The sequence below is a fragment of the Oncorhynchus keta genome, unplaced genomic scaffold, assembly GCF_023373465.1.
Source record: "Oncorhynchus keta strain PuntledgeMale-10-30-2019 unplaced genomic scaffold, Oket_V2 Un_contig_24616_pilon_pilon, whole genome shotgun sequence".
Lineage (NCBI taxonomy): Eukaryota > Metazoa > Chordata > Actinopteri > Salmoniformes > Salmonidae > Oncorhynchus > Oncorhynchus keta.
Genome location: NW_026284007.1, coordinates 352,501 through 377,500, shown reverse-complemented (window position 1 = coordinate 377,500; position 25,000 = coordinate 352,501). Strand labels below are relative to the sequence as shown.

Here is a 25,000-nt window from a genome sequence, read left to right as displayed (position 1 = left end):
GGACAGACACACACACATAACTAGGTATGTAGGGACAGACACAAACACATATGCTCAAACACTGAAGTACACACAGGTTAGCTACACATGGTGTCTGGTAACACAGTGTTAAGTTAAGGGCAAAGCCTTCACCTTTATGTTGCAGCATTTCCAACCCAAACAGATGAACAGAGAGGGGAGATAGAATGAGAGAAAATGGAGAAAAGGCCCTCACTCTCTTCACGGTCCTGAGATCACAGCAGTGCGGGTGCTGACAAAGGACTGTGTGTGTCGTCTCTGTGCCTGCGGGTGTGTTCCTGTGTGTGTGTGAGTGACAGGCGGCAGGGCCCAATCGGCCGGGAGCGGGGCGGACAGTGATTACGGGTGACAGTGGTGTTACCGTGGAGACAGGTGAACGCTGGAGAGTGGAGGGATGGAGAGAACATTATTCATATATTCAGAAGACTGGCTGGGACTTTCAACATGTTGTATCCCCTGCAGTCAGACATTACACGGTGCCACTGGCACTGGATCCACACACACACACAGAGAGAGACAGAGAGAGAGAGAGAGAGAGAGAGAGAGAGAGAGAGAGAGAGAGAGAGAGAGAGAGAGAGAGAGAGAGAGAGAGAGAGAGAGAGAGAGAGAGAGAGAGAGAGAGAGAGAGAGAGAGAGAGAGAGAGAGAGAGAGAGAGAGAGAGAGAGAGAGAGAGAGAGAGAGAGAGAGAGAGAGAGAGAGAGAGAGAGAGAGAGAGAGAGAGAGAGAGAGAGAGAGAGAGAGAGAGAGAGAGAGAGAGAGAGAGAGAGAGAGAGAGAGAGAGAGAGAGAGAGAGAGAGAATAAACGCACCACAGACATAACGTCTGTGGTGCTGGCACAACATACTGTAACTTGGACACGGGCAGACGAGTGTGTTTGTACCTGTCTGTGTGACTGTCAATTAATACATGGTGGGTGTGTTCCTGTCTGTGTGGGTGTGAAATAATACATGGTGGGAGGCATCAGAGGGCCTGAGGTATATTCTGTCAGCTCAGTGTCTTGGGCTCTATGGTGCAGCACTGACACACACACACACACAACACCCTGCTGCACACACTGGTCAGGACAACACAACACACACACTGGTCATGACAACACACACACGGGTCATGACAACACACACACTAGTCATGACAACAGACACACTGGTCAGGACAACACACACACTGGTCAGGACAACACACACACTGGTCAGGACAACACACACACTGGTCAGGACAACACACACGCTGGTCATGACAACACACACGCTGGTCAGGACAACACACACTGGTCATGACAACACACACACTGGTCATGACAACACACACGCTGGTCAGGACAACACAACACACACTGGTCATGACAACACACACACTGGTCATGACAACACACACACTGGTCATGACAACACACACACTGGTCATGACAACACACACACTGGTCAGGACCACACACACACACTGGTAATGGCAACACACCACACACACTGGTCATGACAACACACACACTGGTCATGACAACACACACACTGGTAATGGCAACACACCACACACACTGGTCAGGACCACACACACACACTGGTAATGGCAACACACCACACACACTGGTCAGGACAACACAACACACTGGTCAGGACAACACACACACTGGTCAGGACAACACAACACGCTGGTCAGGACAACACAACACACTGATCAGAACAACACACACACTGGTCAGGACAACACAACACACTGGTCAGGACAACATAACACACTGGTCAGGACAACACAACACACACACTGCTTCCCTTCTCCCAAAGCCTGTCTTTTCTAAATGAAAGAGAGGGATAAATAACTCTAAACAGGCCAAAAGAGTCAAATAAAAGTGGGGAAGAGATGGAGGGAAGAAAGAGATGTTATGTGAGAGGTAAGGGGGGGTTTATTAGTTGGATTGTACCGTGTGCGCGTTGATGATTTCCTGACGTGTGTGTAAGGTTTGTAACTCAGAGCCATTCTCTGACGCACACACACACACACACACACACACACACACACACACACACACACACACACACACACACACACACACACACACACACACACACACACACACACACACACACACACACACACACGTACAACAGATCATGATCTGGGTGTTGACTTCAGTGTCGTGGGAGTGAAAGGAGGATGATTGAGTGAAAAGCCAGAGAGAGAGAGAGAGAGAACATGGAGGGGTTTTCTATCCTATGATCAGATGTCAAGGATCATGTCATTTACTTCACAGGACAATAAAGGCAGAAAAAGGTTCTGAGTATTGACATGTCTGTATCAATCAACTGACTAAAATGATCAAAACCCTGAATGAGATGTAACATCAAATGTCCTTCTCAATTCAATGGGTTCACATACTGATAATCCCTTTCAGATTCATATTGTATTTCATTCTATTACATCATTAGCTAAATACAGGAAGACATGTTTTTAAATCCCATCAGTATCTCCCATAACTCTCCTCCCTTGGATCTACCATGGAGCATTGTAGAGAGAATAAACCCACCACAGACATAACGTGGCTGCCCTGAGAGAGACAGAGAGAGAGGTAGAGAGAATAAACCCACCACAGACATAACGTGGCTGCCCTGAGAGAGAGACACAGAGAGAGAGAGAGAGACAGACAGACAGACAGACAGACAGACAGACAGACAGACAGACAGACAGACAGACACATAACGTGGCTGCCCTGAGAGAGAGAGAGACAGAGTAGAGAATAAACGCACCACAGAATAAACGCACCACAGACATAACATGGCTGCCCTGAGAGAGAGAGAGAGACAGACAGAGAGAGACAGACAGACAGAGAGAGGTTGAGAGAATAAACGCACCACAGACATAACGTGGCTGCCCTGAGGCTGGGAGATGATTGAATTTCATAGCTACTTACAGGCTAATAGGCTACAACGACTGCTCACTGTCCTTAAGTGACTGACAATTTGGGCTGCGGAGCGAAACCTTTGAAGGCCTTTTTGAAGGGATCTGGAGGGGGGGTTAGTGACTAGTCTGGGCTGGGTGGTTTGAACAACGATAGTTAGATAGACGGTCTATTAGAACCAGCTGATCCAACCACACTGAGTTGGAACGTTTGGACAGCCAATGGCGAGGTCTTTCTCACAGTCTAAGACTATACGGGTTGGACGAGGATTGGAAGACGAATATGTTATTTTTTGTCAGAGTGCAAAATAATTGAAAATTAAATTGTATCAAAACAAAAAAAATACAACTAGATAAAACAATGATTTGATGGATTTTTTAAACAACGCAAAATCAAATCTCCTGGGTATATTGAGTCTCATAAATCCAGCAACTCAACCTAAAGCCTGTAAGAATGCATGGATCTGTTTGTTTGTGTGTGTATCTCCATTGTGTGCGTATTGTTCTGCGTGTGTGTCTGTGTGTTCGACAAGTCTGCGAGGAGTTTACTCACAGAAGCTGTTTCAAAAATACAAGGCCTCAAAACTGCCCTCTCCTCCCTCCATCTCTCCTTTCTCTCCAGCCATGCTGTTCCACTTACCCACACGCCTTTGTGGAACACAAGCCCCAGCCACGGTACCTTGTCTGCCTCGCCGCCACGCCGCCACAACGCTGCTATTGGCTTTGGACAACACACACACCACCGAACACCCTAACCACAAGCACATGTTCCCTCGTTCTTAACTAATTCATTCAGGAACACTTTGGTTTGGGTTTTGAGAGACCGAAACCTCTACCTTTGATTAAGAAATGTGTCTGACTGCAATTATATGGGAGGGAGGGAGGGAGGGAGGGGTAAGTACAATGGTGGTTTTATAGTCTGCTGGCGTGACATTTTTCTATTCTATTTTTCATTCTGTTTTTTATTGTTGTAGAGGGACACTGTTGACGGAAGTTGTTGGAAACAAAGAGGAAAATTAGAGAAATATTGAGCGATAGCTCTTTAAACACGTTCAATTGTTGCTACTGTTTCTTTGATAGATAGCCTTTGGAAAAGTACTGCGATGTTGAGAGTGATTTGCGGTGCCCACTTGGTGACATATATAGAGGCTGCAATGAGTCTGAATAAGTGGACTTGTTAAACATCCAAGAGAATCACACACACTCACATCTGGGATGATTACAGTGCATATTCACATCTAAAATATGTTATGTGATCCATGTGTATTCATATTCAGTGATCAGTTTGTAAGTGTGTATATATTTGATTATAAACTGGGTGGTTCGAGCCCTGAATGCTGATTGGCTGACAGCCATACCATGGCTGACAGCCATGGTATATCAGAAAAAAAAACATGTATTTTTCCTGCTCTAATTAAGTTGGTAACCAGTTTATAATAGCAATAAGGCACCTCGGGGGTTTGTGATATATGGTCAATATACCACACCTCCTCGGGCCTTCTTGTTTAAATATTACACTGTGAATGTCTATTATGTGTTCCTGTGTGTTTAGCTAGTACGGTTCTAGTAACACACGTCTGTATCAGAGCCTACCTGCAGTATGTAACCCCTGACATAGTCCCTCAGGGTCCAGCCCAGGCCGTGCAGTATGTGGAGCACCTCCTCCTGCTTCAGAACACTGAACAGACGGTCCAGCAGGATCTTCAGTCTGACCGGCACCGCCTGGGTCCCGTACAGCATCAGGCTGCTGATGTCAAACACCACGTTGGACTGAACTATCTCCACCTGGGTGGGGTGGTACAGGTGCTGCGTGCTCAGCTTGTCCAGCGCTGGGATGAGGGGACAAGGACACATCAACATGAGTAGGCTTCAAAATACATACAGGACATACTAATTCAATTCAATAGTCAATGAAAAACAGCCGTTTTGGTTTAGAAAATGTGTGTTTGTTCTATGTTTTTATGGTTAACTTTGAATCCCGTCCTGAAACCCTCTTGCATATACTCTGCAGGTACACACACATGCAGGTGCCTAAACACAGACACACCCTGCTAGCCTCACCAGGTAATGACTATCACGTTCCCCCCTGTCTCCAGGCTTCTCTGGGAGGTAACAGACCAGGGAGATAACAACACATCTATGAGATCAAATGTAACTGACTGCCTTTCTCTATGTAGTCTCTGTCTCCCTCCTATCTGCCTCTCCTCTTTTCATCTCTATTTGCACCTACAGTGTCTCTCTCTCCATCTCTCCCTCCCTCAAAGTGCCCCATCTCCCTCTGTCTGTGTCTCTCCTTTTCAACCTCACTTTATTAAGTAAGTATGGAAGCATTTCACTGTTAGTGTGGAAGCATTTCACTGTTACTATGGAAACATTTCACTGTTAGTGTGGAAACATTTCACTGTTACTATGGAAGCATTTCACTGTTAGTATGGAAACATTTCACTGATAGTGTGGAAGCATTTCACTGTTACTATGGAAGCATTTCACTGTTAGTATGGAAGCATTTCACTGATAGTGTGGAAGCATTTCACTGTTACTATGGAAGCATTTCACTGTTACTATGGAAGCATTTCACTGATAGTGTGGAAGCATTTCACTGTTACTATGGAAACATTTCAATGTTAGTGTGGAAACATTTCACTGAGTAAGCATTTCACTGTGTGTGAAGCATTTCACTGATAGTATGGAAGCATTTCACTGATAGTGTGGAAACATTTCACTGATAGTGTGGAAGCATTTCACTGTTAGTGTGGAAGCATTTCACTGTTAGTATGGAAGCATTTCACTGATAGTGTGGAAGCATTTCACTGTTACTATGGAAGCATTTCACTGATAGTATGGAAGCATTTCACTGATAGTGTGGAAGCATTTCACTGTTAGTATGGAAACATTTCACTGTTAGTGTGGAAGCATTTCACTGATAGTGTGGAAGCATTTCACTGATAGTATGTTTCACTGTGTGAAGCATTTCACTGATAGTATGGAAACATTTCACTGTTAGTGTCATTTCACTGATAGTGTGGAAGCATTTCACTGATAGTGTGGAAGCATTTCACTGATAGTGTGGAAGCATTTCACTGTTAGTATGGAAACATTTCACTGTTAGTGTGGAAGCATTTCACTGATAGTCAAGCTGTTAGTATGGAAACATTTCACTGTTAGTGTGGAAGCATTTCACTGATAGTACTATGGAAGCATTTCACTGATAGTGTGGAAGCATTTCACTGATAGTATGGAAGCATTTCACTGATAGTATGGAAGCATTTCACTGTTACTATGGAAGCATTTCACTGATAGTATGGAAGCATTTCACTGTTAGTATGGAAGCATTTCACTGATAGTGTGGAAGCATTTCACTGATAGTATGGAAGCATTTCACTGTTAGTGTGAAGCATTTCACTGATAGTACATTTCACTGATAGTGTGGAAGCATTTCACTGTTAGTATGGAAGCATTTCACTGATAGTGTGGAAGCATTTCACTGATAGTGTGGAAGCATTTCACTGATAGTATGGAAGCATTTCACTGTTACTATGGAAGCATTTCACTGATAGTATGGAAGCATTTCACTGATAGTATGGAAGCATTTCACTGATAGTGTGGAAGCATTTCACTGATAGTGTGGAAGCATTTCACTGATAGTATGGAAGCATTTCACTGTTACTATGGAAGCATTTCACTGATAGTATGGAAGCATTTCACTGTTACTATGGAAGCATTTCACTGATAGTGTGGAAGCATTTCACTGATAGTGTGGAAGCATTTCACTGATAGTATGGAAGCATTTCACTGTTACTATGGAAGCATTTCACTGATAGTATGGAAGCATTTCACTGATAGTGTGGAAGCATTTCACTGATAGTGTGGAAGCATTTCACTGTTACTATGGAAGCATTTCACTGTTACTATGGAAGCATTTCACTGATAGTGTGGAAGCATTTCACTGTTACTATGGAAGCATTTCACTGATAGTATGGAAGCATTTCACTGATAGTGTGGAAGCATTTCACTGATAGTAAGCATTTCACTGGAAGCATTTCACTGATAGTGTGGAAGCATTTCACTGTTACTATGGAAGCATTTCACTGTTACTATGGAAGCATTTCACTGATAGTGTGGAAGCATTTCACTGTTACTATGGAAGCATTTCACTGATAGTATGGAAGCATTTCACTGATAGTGTAGAAACATTTCACTGATAGTATGGAAGCATTTCACTGATAGTGTGGAAGCATTTCACTGATAGTATGGAAGCATTTCACTGATAGTGTAGAAACATTTCACTGTTAGTATGGATTTCACTGTAAGTAATTAAGCATTTTGCTGTAAATAGTAAGCATTTCACTGTAAGTAAGCATTTCACTGTAAGTAAGCATGCATTTATCTTCCCCTCTACCCGGTCTCTTCCCCTCTACCCGGTCTCTTCCCCTCTACCCTGTCTCTTCCCCTCTACCCTATCTCTCACGTCACCACCTCTCTCCCATCACCACCTCTCCACCTTACCCTCACTCACCTGCTTTTCTCTCCATCCCCCTCTCTTTCACTCCTTTTTCCCCCATCCCTCCCTTCCTTCCTCCCACTCCTCCCTCCCCTCTTCTCTCTTCGCCTGTCTGTATGACACCTGGTTTTGTCTCCTCTGATCCCAGGACAGCCTTTCCGCTGACGAGGGCTTTGCCTGACAACACACTCTGCGAGACACGAACATCATAAAAAATGAAGAACTGCTTGTCAGAGTGGCTGCCAATGCCGAGATGAAATGAAACGTGGGGAGAGCGAAGGGGAGAAGGGCCCTCTGACAGTTCAGAGAAGGAGATTAAAAATATTCAATGGGGTCCTGTGCTGATCGCTGAAGGCCCTCTCTACACTTGGGCCAAACAGGTGTTTTCTTTTATCTTATTTTCCCCTCTGTTCCCTCCTTTCTATGCTTTCCATCTTCTTTCTTTCTTTCGCTCCATGTCCCTTTTCCCCCCTGAACAAGTCATGAGGTTGTCTCTCTCGTGGATATTGTTCTAAGGTAGTAGGTACAGGTATGACTTTGACCCAAAACACTTAAAGTTTTTAAATAAAATATATATAAAGTATTTAAATAAAATACACAACGTATTTAAATAAAATACACACAGTTTTTAAATAAAATACACAAAGTTTTTAAATCAAATACACAAAGTATTTAAATAAAATACACAAAGTATTTAAATAAAATACACACAGTATTTAAATAAAATACACACAGTATTTAAATAAAATACACACAGTTTTTAAATAAAATACACAAAGTTTTTAAATAAAATACACAATGTATTTAAATAAAATACACAAAGTATTTAAATAAAATACACAAAGTATTTAAATAAAAGACATAACGTTTTTAAATAAAAGACATACACAGGACAAACACTAAAGTTGAACGGTTTCTCTCTATGGTAACAAAAAAATCAAATAAACATATTTATCAAATCTTTGATGTGGTAAAAATGTATTGAATCTTCCCTTTTAAGCGTTTATATGAACCTGTTACCTGTAGAATCTACGAGGGGATAACACAGCCCTATATACAAGATGTAGGCACTGCATATTATACTGATCTCTTTAGTGACCCTGTATAAGGAGAGTACAGCTGTGTGTGTCAGGACCTCTCTCCTCTGGCTAAAGAGGCAGGTTTATGAGAGCATATAATTTCACAGGACTAAAGAGGCAGAGAGAGAGAGAAAAGAGAGAGAGACAGACTAATATGACAAACTATTGCAGTTATACACTATTGTTAAAATTATTTCCTACCATACCACATGATCTTCTTGTAAAAAAAATGTAATAATATTTCATATTACAACTACTGTACAGATAATCTTGGACACAGTGACTCCCATCACCCTGGTTAGTAGGTCGGCAGAATTCAAAATGGCCGTCTCTTACCGTGAGCCACCCAGCCGTGCTTGCACTGGTCACATGTACGCAGGTGGATCTTTCCTGGCTGGAAACACTCACAGGTGCAGTTCACCAGAGTGCAGCGAATGGCCTGTAGAGACACAGGGGGAGAGAGGAAGGCCATGTCAATCAACTGATCATACAGACAGAGAGAGAGAGAGATGGAGGGAGGGAGGGAGCAGGGAGAGGACAGAGCTCAGGCTACAGAGCACTCATCAATCAAGCAGTCACACAAACAGAACTGAAGGGTTTCACAGATAGACACCGTAACAGATGTACACCAGTAACACATCAACACACAGTCACACAGAGAGCTCATTTCTCAAGGAGATTTATGTACTGCAACAGCTTTGAATTGTTTCAGCACAGTACAATTTGTTTATTCAATTACATTTTAATATTACAATTGTAGTACTAATTTCCCCTGTCAGTCCCTGTTAAAAGCCTTCTGACGAATTCACTATGACCAGATTTCCCACAATACCCTTTGTATTATCTAATATGAATTATTTAATTAATTCATAACCTGACCCCACCTGAGCTGACAGAAACACTTTTCTTTTCTTCTCATTGAATATCTCACTTGTTTTGACTAAGTCACCATTAATCAATAGTAGAGGCTGAACTGGAGCTGACCCCTAAAAGCTTTTAGCAGTTAGAGGTCAAGTGTCTAGACAGCTCAGGAGAGTCCAACTCAGTCCACCAGAATCTGAAGCACTGGTCTGTCAATCATAAGTGCTTCAAAGTCTACAGGTCGAGACGTCCGTTTTACAGGAAGAAGAGGTCTGTTTTACAGGAAGAAGAGGTCTGTTTTACAGGAAGAAGAGGTCTGTTTTACAGGAAGTTGCTCTAAATGCTAGGCTAATTCACACCTCTATGGTGGAGGTTTATAGTGTGGATTTCACTGATGGAAATGTAAGATTTGACAGCTAAACATAGTTGGCATATGGTCTGCCTCACACCATTCTTCTGTGGGGTCTGTGTAACCACGTTAAATACCAACAATATCCACCATGAACAAGGATATAGAAAAACGACTGTGGTAGAGGCTTCCAAATGTACACAGCTCCAAGCCACACATTTCTCATTGACACGAATTCTGGAAGGCATAGAGGACTCTGTACTAGGAACGAGGGAGAGAGGGGAAAGGGGGGGATCCCCAAACGCCCAAACTTTATATTAAACAATGTTGGCACCCCTTGCCTTATCAGTCCATTGTTATGTTAAAAGATGAAATTGATAAATTATAATAATTACATCGAAAACTCTCTCGGTCTTCAAAGACAAATTGCTTAAAGGAAAGGGGGAATATTTGTGGTTGTAGCGTATTAGCGTAGCGAGACGCTGCTATGGAAGTCATTTCCAGAAAGAGTTTCATTCTAACATGAAGTCAGCGCTAACATTTTTCCTTCCAATATTTCTGGAGCCATCGACTCACAATCCTGAATCACAGACCGAATGGAGCCTGAGGTGTTGATAACATAAATAAATAACTTGGTAGAAATAGCACTGATTCAACAGCATGCGGATTGTATGTTTCACGTTTAGTGAAAAGGATGTGGAGCCAATCCCAAATGTCTAAAGTCTGTGTTTCTGTGTTAGACTGCTAAGGGCTGTAAAATCTTCTGTAATCACACAAATGACAGAGGAAAACATTCAACCACGCTTGTAAAAGGGAATGATGTGTATTATAGTAGATGATGGATATGATTGCGGCCTCTTTATTTTGACAGGAAAATCACAATCATGTCCAAGGTTCTTTGTCATCACGTGTGTATGCACGAGGGTGTGTGTGCATACAGTACATATACAGTACATGGGTGTGTGTGCATACAGTACATGGGTGTGTGTGCATACAGTACATGGGTGTGTGTGCATACAGTACATGGGTGCGTGTGCATACAGTACATGGGTGCGTGTGGATAACGTATGTACGTCTTAGCCCCACTTCAGAATAAGTCTGCCGCTCTTCTCTGCACAGAGAGAGTCATCACAAAACCAAAAGGTGAAGATCTCTTCTAACGTTACATCAACCTCTCCGGCCTCTAGGTCACCAGGCTGCTCGTTATGCAGCACACCTGTCACCATGGTTAGGCTCACCTGGACTCCATCACCTTCATGATTACCCTCCCTGAATGTCACTCCTTTGGTTCCTTCCCCAGGCGTTATTGTTTCTGTTCCTGTGTCATGTCTGTGCGTTGTCCGTCTTTTTTATTTTGTATTACGTTGTGTTTATTTAATAAAACACTCAATCCCTAAACTTGCTACCCGACTCTCAGCACACATTGTGACACACACCTCTTACACTACAGTCATTTCCCAGAATTACTTTAGGAAGTTCACCGATTTACCACACACACTATCTTATCTCACTGCAGCTGATTTATCGCCTGTGACTGGCAGTGTGACAGTGACGCGACACACACACACACACAGGGTCGTAGGTTGTAGTCCATGATGCAGATGACCCATATTTCACAAGGACCCATCAGCAGTTACACATCACTGAGGGACAGCAGTAACACATTCACAGGAACCAGTGTTCATATCATCACTGAGGGACAGCAGTAACACAATCACAGGAACCAGTGTTCATACCATCACTGAGGGACAGCAATAACACAATTACAGGAACCAGTGTTCATACCATCACTGAGGGACAGCAATAACACAATCACAGGAACCAGTGTTCATACCATCACTGAGGGACAGCAGTAACACAATCACAGGAACCAGTGTTCACACCATCACTGAGGGACAGCAGTAACACAATCACAGGAACCAGTGTTCATACCATCACTGAGGGACAGCAGTAACACAATCACAGGAACCAGTGTTCATACCATCACTGAGGGACAGCAGTAACACAATCACAGGAACCAGTGTTCACACCATCACTGAGGGACAGCAGTAACACAATCACAGGAACCAGTGTTCATACCATCACTGAGGGACAGCAGTAACACAATTACAGGAACCAGTGTTCACACCATCACTGAGGGACAGCAATAACACAATTACAGGAACCAGTGTTCACACCATCACTGAGGGACAGCAGTAACACAATTACAGGAACCAGTGTTCACACCATCACTGAGGGACAGCAATAACACAATCACAGGAACCAGTGTTCATACCATCACTGAGGGACAGCAATAACACAATCACAGGAACCAGTGTTCATACCATCACTGAGGGACAGCAGTAACACAATTACAGGAACCAGTGTTCATACCATCACTGAGGGACAGCAGTAACACAATCACAGGAACCAGTGTTCATACCATCACTGAGGGACAGCATCACTCACTGAGGGACAGCAATAACACAATCACAGGAACCAGTGTTCACATCACTGAGGGACAGCATAACACAATCACAGGAACCAGTGTTCATACCATCACTGAGGGACAGCAGTAACACAATTACAGGAACCAGTGTTCATACCATCACTGAGGGACAGCAGTAACACAATCACAGGAACCAGTGTTCATACCATCACTGAGGGACAGCAATAACACAATTACAGGAACCAGTGTTCATACCATCACTGAGGGACAGCAGTAACACAATCACAGGAACCAGTGTTCATACCATCACTGAGGGACAGCAGTAACACAATCACAGGAACCAGTGTTCATACCATCACTGAGGGACAGCAATAACACAATTACAGGAACCAGTGTTCATACCATCACTGAGGGACAGCAATAACACAATTACAGGAACCAGTGTTCATACCATCACTGAGGGACAGCAGTAACACAATCACAGGAACCAGTGTTCATACCATCACTGAGGGACAGCAATAACACAATTACAGGAACCAGTGTTCATACCATCACTGAGGGACAGCAGTAACACAATCACAGGAACCAGTGTTCACACCATCACTGAGGGACAGCAGTAACACAATCACAGGAACCAGTGTTCATACCATCACTGAGGGACAGCAGTAACACAATTACAGGAACCAGTGTTCATACCATCACTGAGGGACAGCAGTAACACAATTACAGGAACCAGTGTTCATACCATCACTGAGGGACAGCAGTAACACAATCACAGGAACCAGTGTTCATACCATCACTGAGGGACAGCAATAACACAATTACAGGAACCAGTGTTCATACCATCACTGAGGGACAGCAATAACACAATTACAGGAACCAGTGTTCATACCATCACTGAGGGACAGCAATAACACAATTACAGGAACCAGTGTTCATACCATCACTGAGGGACAGCAGTAACACAATCACAGGAACCAGTGTTCACACCATCACTGAGGGACAGCAGTAACACAATTACAGGAACCAGTGTTCACACCATCACTGAGGGACAGCAATAACACAATCACAGGAACCAGTGTTCATACCATCACTGAGGGACAGCAATAACACAATTACAGGAACCAGTGTTCACACCATCACTGAGGGACAGCAGTAACACAATCACAGGAACCAGTGTTCACACCATCACTGAGGGACAGCAGTAACACAATCACAGGAACCAGTGTTCACACCATCACTGAGGGACAGCAGTAACACAATCACAGGAACCAGTGTTCATACCAATACTGCACATGGCAAAGGACACACTTATACATACAAGTAACATTCTAACCTCTGCTAGTGTATTGTACCTGTTCAGTACTGTAATACAAGCAGTCAACGTTTGATAGGACTCAACATCAAACAGAATGACATGCTGTGACCATGTCTACATGTAATCCCTCATGCCACACGGTGTTAGCCATGTCATTTGACTGCAGTACGTCAAGTATAAAGGCCACTCCACTGTAACATGACCGTGACCGTAATAGGATTAAAAACTCTAGGTGTTTTAAACCAGATTAGCAGGAGGGAGGTATCAAAGTGAACACGAGCTAATCCCAGATTAACCATCATATTACACCACATCCGCCCAGTAGGTTGGCATCTGGGCAGACAGGGACATCGTTTAGGTTTTGGCAAGGTAAGGTGGGAACGGGGCTTACACCTTTAGTGTGTCAAACTGGTTGTCTATCGCAGGTGTGGCATAAATCAGGTACCCCCTCTGGTTTCAACCATGTAGCTAATCTGTAGATTGTGCCGGTTTTGCTTTCTGCTACTGTTGTTTGTCTCCCTTCGGGCTCGACATGAGAACCAAAGTGTTTATTTCGATTTGTCCTGCTTGCTAACAGGTTGGATTTGTCCTGCTTGCTAACAGGTTGGATTTGTCCTGCTTGCTAACAGGTTGGATTTGTCCTGCTTGCTAACAGGTTGGATTTGGCATCAGACGATTCTCTATTTATTACACACACTACTACTTCCTCAAAACAATCTGATCTCCACTTCCTATCATGATACAACACAAAAACTAACTCCAACACAGAGGTAGGTCAAAGTTGTACGTTTTTCCTCAAACCAGCATTAAATGCTAGACAACAACACAGTCCACTATCCTAATTGCCACTTGCTAAAGCCATTGTATAAAACAGAGGCAGCCAGAGATAAAATTAAATATCACACACATGCACCCCCCTGTTTACACGCTGGGCTGTGTGATGGTTGACGAGATAGTTAAGGAGGTCGTCTAATATAGCAATTAGAGCCCTGGTGTCTGCTGTGCTGCTGCTGTGACAAGGCCTTCTAATCCATGACTTATTACGCTAGCCTAGCAGCCTAATAGCACCTCTCATATCTCCCCATTAACCAGACAGGCTGAAGTATTACAGGCTAGTTAGAGGAGAAGGGCACATCTTCTGCTGAACAGACACTGGGGGGAGAGAGAGGAGAAGGAGAGAGAGGAGAAGGTGAGAGAGAGAGACAGGTTGCAGAGAGAGAGAGGAGAAGGAGAGAGAGAGAGAGAGAGAGACAGAGAAGGAGAGAGAGAGTAGAAGGAGAGAGAGAAAAAGAGAGACATAGGGAGAGAGAAAGTGAGAGACAGATATGTAGAGAGAAAGGGAGAGCGAGAAGGGGAGAAAGAGAGAGAAATAATCTGCCTCTCGTCACCAGCCTACTACTGCTCTTGGCTAACACACTATATTATTTGGAGTGTGGGTTCATACCTCCACTCGAGACTGTCTAGATTATTTGCAGTGTGTGTTCATACCAACACTAGAGACTGTCTAGATTATTTGCAGTGTGTGTTCATACCAACACTAGAGACTGTCTAGATTATTTGCAGTGTGTGTTCATACCAACACTAGAGACTGTTGAGATTATTTGCAGTGTGTGTTCATACCGACACTAAAGACGGTCTAGATTATTTACAGTGTGTGTTCATACCGACACTAGAGACTGTCTAGATTATTTGCAGTGTGTTCATACCAACACTAGAGACTGTCTAGATTATTTGCAGTGTGTGTTCATACCGACACTAGAGACGGTCTAGATTATTTACAGTGTGTGTTCATACCGACACTAGAGACGGTCTAGATTATTTACAGTGTGTGTTCATACCGACACTAGAGACGGTCTAGATTATTTACAGTGTGTTCATACCAACACTAGAGACTGTTGAGATTATTTACAGTGTGTGTTCATACCGACACTAGAGACGGTCTAGATTATTTACAGTGTGTGTTCATACCGACACTAGAGACTGTCTAGATTATTTACAGTGTGTTCATACCAACACTAGAGACTGTAGATTATTTACAGTGTGTGTTCATACCGACACTAGAGACGGTCTAGATTATTTACAGTGTGTTCATACCAACACTAGAGACTGTTGAGATTATTTACAGTGTGTGTTCATACCGACACTAGAGACGGTCTAGATTATTTACAGTGTGTGTTCATACCAACACTAGAGACGGTCTAGATTATTTACAGTGTGTTCATACCAACACTAGAGACGGTCTAGATTATTTACAGTGTGTTCATACCGACACTAGAGACGGTCTAGATTATTTACAGTGTGTTCATACCGACACTAGAGACGGTCTAGATTATTTACAGTGTGTGTTCATACCGACACTAGAGACTGTCTACAACACATGAGGGGAGTAGCGGATGTGAATGTAAAACAAAGTAGTTCTTTAACAGGACTAGAGGATGGGACTGAATGAGATAGAGGGGTTCTGATGATGCAGCTCCCCAGCCTCCCCCTCTCTCTCTCTGGTGTCTCTGTGGCCAGGGTCTGGACTGAAGCTGATCTGGGCTGGGCTGGGTCTGGTCCTGCACAGTCGTTCATATTGGTCCCCGCAGCCCTGCTGTGGAGCGGGAGGTTGTGTTATCAGCAGCCTGGCTGGCCAGATACTGGAGCATTAGTCACTATAGTGTCTCGCCAGGGTTTCCTCTCTAGCTCACTGCTAAAGGGGGACAGTGAGGGAAAGGACACAGAGAGGGGTGTGTGTGTGTGTGTGTGTGTGTGTGTGTGTGTGTGTGTGTGTGTGTGTGTGTGTGTGTGTGTGTGTGTGTGTGTGTGTGTGTGTGTGTGTGTGTGTGTGTGTGTGTGTGTGTGTGTGTGTGTGTTCATCCTGAAACACTAGAAAAATGAGCAGCAGGGGAATGGGCAACTTGTTCTCTCCAATGTCCATTCCGTTAACTCCTCTGGCCTCAGAACTGTCCTGGTAACGTAGAGACATCTACATGATATTCACTGTCAACTCCGTTATTATATGACACCTTTAAATGTCACCTCCGTTAACCCTCGACCTATTTCAATGTCAACTCTGAAACTCCAACTCCACTCCCAACCTAAAATGTCCACTCCGTAACAGCCCATTTGCGTCTTCTATTACAGTACAAAACCCCACTTGTCCCCGTCCCAAAAGTCCACCCCTTAACTCCTCTCCTCCACACGGTGTCCTCCATGCATGCAGAGGGAAGCCAGCCAGACCAGCTGGGAGAGGCTGGATGGTTATTGTTCCCTGTCTCAGATTTAATTGAAACCTTTACCCATGTTGAACATGGAACCACAGACCACATTTCTTTGGTAGAGAGTAAAGCAAAGCCGAGAGTTAAATGAGATCCCTGTCTGTCTGTCTGTGTGTGTGTGAGTGTGTGTGTGTGTGTGTGTGTGTGTGTGTGTGTGTGTGTGTGTGTGTGTGTGTGTGTGTGTGTGTGTGTGTGTGTGTGTGTGTGTGTGTGTGTGTGTGTGTGTGTGTGTGTGTCTGTGTGTGTGTGTGTGTCTGTCTGTGTGTGTGTGTGTGTGTCTGTGTGTGTGTCCGCAGCAGCTCCAACTTAAATGTGTATGCCCAGGTCACTGTAAAACACTGGGAGCATCTTGTCCTCTCTTCCACCCGCAAGATACTATCTCATCCATGAGTTAGCTGCTGAAACGCTGTCTGCTTCCTGCCAGAAATGTGTGTCCAACGTGTGCAGGGAAAGCAGGCATGGTGCGTGTCATAAAGCAGGCCCTGGCTCTCTCTCGGAGAGATAGTCTCAGGACTTCACAGAGTCCATATTGAAACCAGGTGACAAATAAAACTGTGTGGGATAAAGGAGGTCTTTGTAGCAGATGCAACACGCCACAAATTCAGAGGCAAATTTTTGCTTGTTTGGCTTTATACGTTGGGTCTGACTTAAAACGGAACTTTCTTGCCTTCCAATTCCTAAATGCTGCTGAGTAAACAACGATTAATCATTTGTTCGCAGGCTTTCAGTATAAAACGCCCGGTTACAAGGGAAAGGGAAAATGTAGTCAACTTGGAACACAGGCCTCTCCTTCTTCCTTTCAAATCCCCACAGCACAACACCAGTCCTCCATGTCAGTTCTGCTTTGCTTTTTGCTTCGCAGCCACAATGACAGAGGTCCCTGTCCTATGTGCAGCTGTGTGACTGGACTCTGACACGGGGCAGAGGGACCAGAGTTATGCTAATGGTAACCAAATGGGGCGTGAGTCTCCGGTGGATTACAGAAGGAGGAGAAGAAGAAGAGAAGCATGTGTTTTCCTGTGTTCACCTGGGACCCCTCTTTTTCTTTCTTCCCTTTCAAATAGAAAAAGGAATAACCCTGTCTGTTGTTCCCATGTAAGGTCAGTCTGTTCCCATTAGCATACCTCTGGTCCCCCCCATAACAGGGTGTCTGTTGTTCCCATGTAGGGTCAGTCTGTTCCCATTAGCATAACTCTGGTCCCCCCCATAACAGGGTGTCTGTTGTTCCCATGTAGGGTCAGTCTGTTCCCATTAGCATACCTCTGGTCCCCCCCATAACAGGGTGTCTGTTGTTCCCATGTAGGGTCAGTCTGTTCCCATTAGCATACCTCTGGTCCCCCCCATAACAGGGTGTCTGTTGTTCCCATGTAGGGTCAGTCTGTTCCCATTAGCATACCTCTGGTCCCCCCATAACAGGGTGTCTGTTGTTCCCATGTCTGTTCCCATTAGCATACCTCTGGTCCCCCCCATAACAGGGTGTCTGTTGTTCCCATGTAGGGTCAGTCTGTTCCCATTAGCATACCTCTGGTCCCCCCATAACAGGGTGTCTGTTGTTCCCATGTAGGGTCATTCTGTTCCCATTAGCATACCTCTGGTCCCCCCCATAACAGGGTGTCTGTTGTTCCCATGTAGGGTCAGTCTGTTCCCATTAGCATACCTCTGGTCCCCCCATAACAGGGTGTCTGTTGTTCCCATGTAGGGTCAGTCTGTTCCCATTAGCATACCTCTGGTCCCCCCCATAACAGGGTGTCTGTTGTTCCCATGTAGGGTCAGTCTGTTCCCATTAGCATACCTCTGGTCCCCCCCATAACAGGGTGTCTGTTGTTCCCATGTAGGGTCAGTCTGTTCCCATTAGCATACCTCTGGTCCCCCCCATAACAGGGTGTCTGTTGTTCCCATGTAGGGTCAGTCTGTCCATGTCGTTTTGGTTTTGCTCCCTAATCTACCTCCTCACCCCCACCTTTATTGTCATCAAGTCAGGCCAATTAGACCCTTTGTTGACATTCATTCCCTCTCTCAAGTTATGTTCAGCACAACACTGCTTACATCTGAGCAGAGAAGCACCATACTGGAAGAGAGAAAAGGGAGAATAAAACACACACGTGAAGAAATAAGGGATTAGGGGGAAAGATGAAGACAGATGAATTTCAGATGTTTTTGGCGCGCCCCTCTCATTCCTGTTGTGCCTTATATGCCCTACTTGATCGGATTTCATCGCCAGCTGTGACAGCGCAGTGGCCAAGTGGCATACCAGCGAACCTATACGGCCCGTATAGAGTCCCAAGAGTCCTGGACTAAGATCCTAGTGTTCTTGAGACCTGAGAAGACGGAGATGACAGCGGACGGGCTACATGCCAGTTCTGAGACATCAGACAGACTTCAAGGCCTCATGGGTATTGGAGAGACATGACAGCGACAATGTTTTTGTCCTGTCGACGTCGTGACAATGAAATGAAAGCCGGTACTGACCGGCTTGGAAGAAAAGCTAGAAAACTAGATGTTAGACATTTTACCTTTGATTTAGAAATTGTGTTGTCATTTGTTGCTAGTGGTTTTCAGTATTATTATTTTACATATATGGATATATGAGAACAAATCTACCCTGTGAGATTGTAGTCACCCAAAACCAGATAGTTCTATTGATACGTATTCTCCTTTACCGTTACCGTATTCTCCTTTACCGTACCGTATTCTCCTTTACCGTTACCGTATTCTCCTTTACCGTTACCGTATTCTCCTTTACCGTTTCCGTGTTCTCCTTCTACCGTTTCCGTATTCTCCTTACCGTTACCGTATTCTCCTTTACCGTTACCGTATTCTCCTTTACCGTTACCGTATTCTCCTTTACCGTTTCCGTGTTCTCCTTTACCGTTTCCGTGTTCTCCTTTACCGTTACCGATTCTCCTTTACCGTTACCGTATTCTCCTTTACTGTTACCGTATTCTCCTTTACCGTTACCGTATTCTCCTTTACCGTTTCCGTATTCTCCTTTACCGTTTCCGTATTCTCCTTTACCGTTACCGTATTGTCCTCACGTTACCGTATTCTCCTTTACCGTTACCGTATTCTCCTTTACCGTTACCGTATTCTCCCCCCATACCGTTTCCGTGTTCTCCTTTACCGTTTCCGTATTCTCCCTTTACCGTTACCGTATTCTCCTTTACCGTTACCGTCTCCTTTACCGTGTATTCTCCTTTACCGTTACCGTATTCTCCTTTACCGTTTCCGTGTTCTCCTTTACCGTTTCCGTATTCTCCTTTACCGTTACCGTATTCTCCTTTACCGTTGCCGTACTCCGTTACCGTATTCTCCGTTACCGTATTCTCCGTTACCGTTACCTTATTCTCCATTACCGTTACCAGATTCTCCTTTGACCGTTACCGTATTCTCTGTTACCGTATTCTCCTTTACCGATACCGTATTCTCCTTTGCCGTTACCGTATTCTCCTTTACCGTTACCATATTCTCCTTTACCGTTACCGATTCTCTGTTACCGTATTCTCCTTTACCGTTGCCGTTTTCTCCATTACCGTTACGTATTCTCCTTTACCGTTACCGTTTTATCCTTTACCGTTACCGAATTCTCCTTTACCGTTACCGTATTCTCCTTTACCGTTACCGTATTCTCCTTTACCGTTACTGTATTCTCCTTTACTGCTAAGGGAGTCACAGGAAGACAGATATTTTGGGGGTGATGTGAACACTTCTCAAAGACACGTAGGTAAAAATGGGATCCATGATGAAACTTGGTGAGTCTGAGTGTATTCCAGGATAGTCATGCTTCATAATGAAAGGACCCAGCTGGCTATCCTATTGTGTAAGACAGAGACAGAGACTGGGACACAGAGACTGAAACACAGAGACTGGGACACAGAGACTGAAACACAGAGACTGAAACACAGAGACTGAGACACAGAGACTGAGACACAGAGACTGAGACACAGAGACTGAGACACAGAGACTGAGACACAGAGACTGAGACACAGAGACTGAGACACAGAGACTGAAACACAGAGACTGAGACTGAGACACAGAGACTGAAACACAGAGACTGAGACACAGAGACTGAAACACAGAGACAGACAGAGAGAGAGAGAGCGAGAGAGACACACAGACTTAGAGAGGACAGTTCAATGGCAAATCCCCAAATCTGCTTATCCTCACCAGTCATTCTACTGCTCTCAGCTAACACACTAGATAGATAGATAGAAATGTGATGTCAGCTCAAACAGGGAGTGGTTAATCATATCAAGTGGAGGAGTGGTGGAGGGAGTCTCCATTGATCTCCTCCCTCCCTTGTATACATTTCTGAGCAGAGGGAGAGAGAGAGGAGTGGACAATCTCTTTGTGTTCAGACCAGCCCAGGCCATGGTCCCGCTTGGCTCTCCTCAAAGCCAGAGATCAAACCATGTGCCCAGTGACAGCACTGTCCAGAGATACTAGTGGAGTTCAAAGAGCCGAAGGAGTGCTTGGAGGGATGGACGCAGGCTATACACTAGGTAGGGGGCCAGTGTGGTGGAGGGTGGATTGTTGGTAGGGCAAAGGAGGGTGGGTGGGGGGTGGAGACCAGAGGGGAGGTGGGGCGCCAAGGGGGAAAATTGAGGAATAAGGTTGAAGTAGGGTAAGGAAGGGGTGAGGAGGTTCTGGATAGGGGCGGGGGATGGCCTAGCTATATGGGACGGCCTGTCATTGATCTCTATCTCCTCCCCGCACCTAACCCCTAGCCTGCTGCCGTCACCTGCTGGTCTTGTCCAGGTGTTTTATAGCTATCTGGAGGCACTGGGAGTACAGACGGAGAGAGGACTCTGCCAATCCTTTTGTCTGGCTCGCCGCATTCCTCACCCACAGATGGTGGACATGGACACAGACAGACGGACAGGCCAGGCAGGGAGCACAGTACAAGAGGAGCACTCTGAACAGAATGTATGATACGTTGGTAATGAACGGTAGTATTAATAAACTATTAATACATCATTAATAAAGTGATTATTAGTAGAGTTATTATTCAAATCAAAACGTATTTGTCACATGCGCCAACAGGTGTAGAACGTACAGTGAAATCCTCAGTAGTGTTATCAGTGTGAGGTAGAAGGAGAGATTTATGGCTTCAGTGTGTTTAAGAAAATGCTACAGGAAAATGTGTTTAGCTTTTTAAATGTCTGTTTTTGTTTTGTATAGAAGTCACACTGGGTGCTTTTTTATGATATCTCACACTCACAACAGGAAGGAGACAAACAACTACAAAGAATTCAGTCTGCAGAAAAATAATTCCCATGAAATGACTCTAGAGGGAGGGAGTATAGCTCTTACCTGCTAGTCCTACTCTTACTGAACATGTTACTGTTCAATGTACCCAAATAATAAGCTAGTCCCCTGATTACAAACCACACACATAGAAGGAACCCTGATCACAGGGTTCACTTAGGGAGTTCTGTCTCCATTATCCTACTCAATGTACAGGAACTAAGGAAGTCAAATAGAAGTCACATTGTAAAGTTCCCCTCCAAATAGCAGGACTTTGACTCTCATTCAAGTTCCTTAGACTCAGATGGCTTATAAAGGAGTCTTCAATTACTAAAAGTTGGAACCAGACACAGTCACACTCCCTTTGAAAGACGAAGAATAAAACAAAATACAGATTCGAAAAGCACTTGGAGGGAAATTCCACCAATAATGTTACCGAACCAAAACCTTTTCAGGTGATCTAAAATCTCTCAGGCTGAGTTTACAAAGGCAGCCCAATTCTGATATTTTGTTTGGTCAAAAGAGCAATTAGTGAAAAAAGATCAGAATTGGTCTGCCTGTGTAAACGCAGCCTTATTGACAATAATTAATAATTAACACATTTTCTGATCATTCTCTAAAACTGAGTGGAGAGGAGTGTGGAGGAGGGGGACAGAGCTGCGTGTCGCACACCTGCGTTGACTCCACCCCCCCCCGACCTTCAGCCTATCAGAGAGTGTCCCTCCTCACCAGATAAGGGCGACACGTCTCCTCTGCAGGCCCTGACACCTGCACTGATTACCCAACACATTATCAGTGGTTTAGTCAAAACTGGCACAAACAAAGTCACCCACTAACGTACACCTGCAGAGACAAGACAGTGACCTCGAGAGAAGTGGTGACATGCAGTCACAGAATTCAAAAGAACAGGTTTATGACATAGGCCCACTCTAGTCTTATATTGTAACTATAACCTAACCTATATTGTAACACATGACGTCTAGCAATAAGTAAGTATATGCGTGTTATAGTCTTCAGCTGTACTGCATATGGTATGAAAACATGCTAGGCTGAGTCTGGGAGTAACTGAAGGAGTGACACGACCACACAGTGTGACCGCCAGCATGTTGGTGCTAGACAGCAGTAGCAGGTCCAGAGAAGTGAGGAGAAGAAAGAAGGGAGCGAGGGAAGGAGGAGCGGAGGGGAGGGAGCGAGGGGATGTTTTTGGCAGAGTGGAAGAGTGTTAGGGATGAAAGTGTGTGTTGACATGAGAGGGGTAGAGATGACCAGCAGCATCTGCTCTCTCTCCTAAAAGACACACACTGGACACACACACGGGAGGTATTAGTCAGAGCCGAAACATCTCGCACCCTCGGCGACCCCGCCAGGAGTGGGACTTCTCCGTGGTCGACGGTTGTTGGCGTGGGCGACGGGACACACAAGGAGGGAGGCGGTTGACGGGAACCTGACGACAGCCGGCCCGGGTCAGGAGACTCCCCTGGTGAACTTTTAGTCAGCGCGCCGGTCCCCAACACACTACACACACACACTCTTCTGCTCCTAACTCCTAATTCATACTCCAAACCCCACCAAACCTGACACGTCTTGGAAGAGCTCCTAGATTTAATCTTGCAAATGGTTCAATATTTTTTATTTGTCTCCTTCTCTTTTCATAGCCAAAAGCCTGTTCTAATTGTTTGTAAGTCATCTCCAGATTATGTATGTGTGGGGTTTTGTATAAACTGAAAACTACTGTGTGTTATGTTATTGATTTGTTGGGGTTCAAGACCCACGACCCACAGCGCAATATTTGTTTCTTTCTGAGGAGCAAACAAATATGTTGACAGAGAGTCGACATTAGCATCTAAACACCTGGGTTTCCTCACAGGCCAGCTGTGGTAATACAGGCCAGCTGTGGTAATACAGGCTATGTTGTGGTAATACAGGCCAGCTGTGGTAATACAGGCCAGGCTGTGGTAATACAGGCCAGATGTGGTGTGGTAATACAGGCTATGTTGTGGTAATACAGGCCATGTGGTAATACAGGCCATGTTGTGGTAATACAGGCCAGCTGTGGTAATACAGGCCATGTTGTGGTAATACAGGCCATGTGGTAATACAGGCCAGCTGTAATACAGGCTATTGTTGTGGTAATACAGGCTATTGTGGTAATACAGGCCAGTTGTGGTAATACAGGCCAGCTGTTAATACAGGCCATGTTGTGGTAATACAGGCTTTGCTAGGCTATGTTGTGGTAATACAGGCCAGCTGTGGTAATACAGGCCAGCTGTGGTAATACAGGCCAGCTGTGGTAATACAGGCTATGCTGTGGTAATACAGGCTATGTTGTGGTAATACAGGCCAGCTGTGGTAATACAGGCCAGTTGTGGTAATACAGGCTAGCTGTGGTAATACAGGCCATGTTGTGGTAATACAGGCCATGTTGTGTGTAATACAGGCTATGTTGTGGTAATACAGGCTATGTTGTGGTAATACAGGCCAGCTGTGGTAATACAGGCCATGTTGTGGTAATACAGGCTATGTTGTGGTAATACAGGCTAGCTGCTTGTGGTAATACAGGCCAGGCTATGTTGTGGTAATACAGGCTAGCTGTGGTAATACAGGCTATGCTGTGGTAATACAGGCCATGTTGTGGTAATACAGGCTATGTTGTGGTAATACAGGCTAGCTGTGGTAATACAGGCTATGCTGTGGTAATACAGGCCATGTTGTGGTAATACAGGCCAAATACAGGCTATGTTGTGGTAATACAGGCCATGTGTGGTAATACAGGCCATGTTGTGGTAATACAGGCCAGCTGTGGGCTAATACAGGCTATGTTGTGGTAATACAGGCTAGCTGTGGTAATACAGGCCATGTTGTGGTAATACAGGCTAGCTGTGGTAATACAGGCTATGTTGTGGTAATACAGGCTATGTTGTGTAATACTGTGGTAATACAGGCCATGTTGTGGTAATACAGGCCAGCTGTGGTAATACAGGCCATGTTGTGGTAATACAGGCCAGCTGTGGTAATACAGGCTATGTTGTGGTAATACAGGCTATGTTGT

At 44.6% G+C, this 25,000-nt stretch overlaps 1 pseudogene; it reads right to left on the bottom strand.

Annotated features, from left to right (window-relative positions):
* LOC127922105 (zinc finger protein basonuclin-2-like) overlaps positions 1–25,000 on the bottom strand; it is a 171,979-nt pseudogene that overhangs the window by 68,240 nt on the left and 78,739 nt on the right.